General features: G+C 38.5%; 1 protein-coding gene across 2 annotated transcripts in view; it reads right to left on the bottom strand.

The window, feature by feature from the left end:
- Positions 1-3,414, bottom strand: part of LOC103510800 (protein fem-1 homolog B-like) — a 34,673-nt gene that overhangs the window by 25,682 nt on the left and 5,577 nt on the right. The window lies entirely within an intron of this gene.

Raw genomic sequence — 3,414 nt, 5'->3', positions numbered from 1 at the left:
TTTAAATTCAAATTTGTGGTCCCGGCCATAAAAGGTTTTCTCAGTTGACGTCATGATATATCGATCAATGTCCGCCCTCAGGGTGATAAATGATTTTTTTTTTTTTAAATTATTATTATTTTTAAGGGGGGGTTGTAACTCTATGAAGGTTTTTTAGTAACGCTAACACGGGTTTTACCCTCCATTCGATGACAAGCTTCCGGCCTACTCACATTAACCTCACTCAGCCTGAGTGGGGCCGAGAAAAGCCAGATGGTCACCCATCCGGATACCAACCACTGGTAACGTTTCTTAACTTGAATACTCACTTGCAGACATCATTGGTATGGAACGTATCGACCGGAGTTTCATAGTTGACGCACAGATGCAGGAGGCTCTGGTTTTGTCGCGATGCTACGCTCAGCTTGTTGAGGGAGAACACCAGCTTGTAGATCCGGTACTCTTCTTCCTCGCTGATGTTCTTGATGACCTTGGTCAGGATGACAAGCAGGTACAGGGACGTCACCAGGTTATCCTCCATTTCTTCCTGGAAAACCAATCAGATCGCGTCAACTTTTAGCTAAATCCTATTATGCCTACAGCAATGCCAAGTTGAAATTGAGAGAAAGTTGTGATTATTATTATTAAACCATTAGATCAAACTTTATTTACAAAATAAATATGTAGAAATGGTAACAAAATTTATAGGCACAAAATAAAGTTTGATCAAGTGTGGGGTTAATGCCTGTGGCATTCTCTGCCACCCCACAGCAGCCAAGTTGAAGGCATTGAGATTCAACATTTTCAGCACACTTTCTTTGAAGAGGTTTGATAGAGGGAACAATAACTGCTAAGGTCTTATCGTCCCGAAATCGAAGAGAGAAGGAAGACAGGATAGGAGAAAGCCAGCCCTTCCGAGAACGAACATTATTTGTTCACGATAAAATCCGCCCCAGGCGGGAGTCAAACCCGCGGCCTAGCGCTTACGAGGCAGACGCGCTACCAACCAAGCTAACAAGGCTGGCTTTCTCATTGTGAAAAACAATGCCAAGTTGAAATTGAGAGGAGGTTGAAGGAATTGAGATTTACCATTTTCAGCAGACGAAGCTGGAAATTCAGACTTGGCCTTAATTTTCTGATCTCACCACTTTTATAGGCCGACATTTTTGGATAGGAACTTGGCCTTTTTTTTTACATTTGAGTTTTTGTGGAGGTTTGCTTACCTTTAATAAGGACACATCATCCTTGGGTCTTGGATTGGCAATCCGCTCCTTGTTCCTCTGTAGTTCTAGGACAGCTGCTGCCACCACTTTCTCCACCAGGGTAAAGTGAAGCTCCAGTTTTAGGTTGATCATTTGAGAGAACACCTGAAGATAAGATGAGATATTAGATTAACAATTAATACAATAAATTTATAATTTTTAACCGTAAAATACGAGGGTACCCAAGGATTTCTATCACCAAATGGATGTTGAACACAAAAACACATTATTCGTCCATTTACACACTATCAATGTTTTTCATTGAACCATTAACCAAACTCCTTCGATTTTGCCTACATTATATGGGTTCCAGTCGATATCAAACAATATCGGTCGAGCTATGTTCCCCCCCAAGAGGTTTGATATAGTGGGAACTGTACTGAGCTCTTATCGTCCTGAAATCGCAGAGAGAAGGAGGACAGGATAGGAGAATGCCAGCCGTTCAGAGAACGAAACTCATCTGTTTAAGATAAAGTTCACCCCGGGCGAGAATTGAGCCCTGGCGAGATGCACCTTAACAGTCGGGACTTTCTAGATTTCTCACCTGAGCAAACCTAAGCAGATCTTTGGCGACGGATGAGTTGTTCAGCTGTACAAGGTTGAGGGCATGCAGCCACAGGTCAATACATCGGGTGAACCTAATCTGATCAGCAAACACCGCACCTCGGAATATTAACGAGTGAGGTACTTCGGGACTATTGGGGCCCAGGATTCTTTCCCTGCAGAAAAACACTCACCACAATCACCAGTTCTGCAAAGCCGGAACACATTTGTCCCTCCCGCACACCCGAGTTAGGATCGGACTAAATAACCTTAAAATGGAGTTAAAAAAAAATAACAGATAATAATATTAATAATAATAATATAATAATTAATATAATAATAATAATAATAATAAAATAATAATAATTAATAATAATAATAATAATATATAATAATATATTAATAATAATAATAATAAAAAGTTGACAGTTGTGTTGTTATTTTTGTATAACTGACAGGCCCTAGTTATTTTAGACCGGTTCTAAGTTGGGTCTTAGGAGTCCGGTCCAAAGGAAGAACGAGATCATCTACCAGAAGGAGTCCTAAACCCCCGTGAAGGCCGTGTCTCGTTATAGGACTTAGAACACTTCACTATACAGCGGGAGGTTAAAGAACTGTAAAGAGTTGGGTCCAGAAATCCCTAACCATGGCTCACGAGGTTACTACTGTCCCTGCTATTAGCAAAAATTCTAAGGTGTAAAATGACTGAAGTACCGTTCTCAAGCTATGAACTCAAAGAAAGAAGTCGAAGAAACCCCTTTACTCTAACGTAGTGTACCTTTGTCTCCTGTAGATAGTCATATGTGTAAAGAATAGAAAATGTAAGAAATGATGTTTACAGAACCAAATAAACGTCCTTGACAAGCTAGACATACATAAACACTAGTAATCTAACTAACCACTAAAGGCAGTAACCAATGCTGACCAAATCCAAGCACAAGTATGGTAGAGCGAACTACATAGTCCCTAAAATATAAAGAATGTTTCTGTTGTTTACTTGTATCCGTGTATAGAATAATACAGAGTTCTACATAAGCACAAAACGGTAAACTCTTGTTCGACTTATCTTACACTTAGCTGCAAAGCCCAAAAAGGAACCGTATATGCCGTAGCTAGTAGAACACTACGCTTCCTACAATTCTTCTCCAACATACCGAAGAGGGGTACTACTCTTGTGCATTTTCTTCGTTAACATATACGCGTACTAGATATGTATTACCACATAAGGTACGTTTTCTAGCTTTAAAGCTTTTTTAAAGTCTTAAATTAAAAGTCCTTCGAGCACTAAAGCACACGTGTCAATAATAATAATAATATATAATAATAATATATAATATAATAATAATTATAATTAATAATAATAAATAATATAATAAAAAAAGTTGGTTTATGAGTCTAGTACACGGGATTAGTGGTTTCATATCTTTTCATAGAATGTTACACTTATCGGTTACCTTTTCCGTCTTAAAACTTAAACTGTTTATTATAGCTTTATACCTTAAACTCCTCAATGAATAAGGGGTATGAAAACCCACTAAATCCGTGACAAGTAAATGTTAGTACCTGTCGGTAATATATTAATTCATGAATCTCCCTTAATTACCTTAATTAAGATTAAACCCTTAGCCCA

This window comes from Diaphorina citri, unplaced genomic scaffold (assembly GCF_000475195.1).
Source record: "Diaphorina citri unplaced genomic scaffold, Diaci psyllid genome assembly version 1.1 scaffold644, whole genome shotgun sequence".
In the NCBI taxonomy this organism is placed as follows: Eukaryota; Metazoa; Arthropoda; class Insecta; order Hemiptera; family Psyllidae; genus Diaphorina; species Diaphorina citri.
The sequence above is the reverse complement of the archived record's forward strand: the minus strand, read 5'-3'. Positions and strand labels throughout refer to the sequence as shown.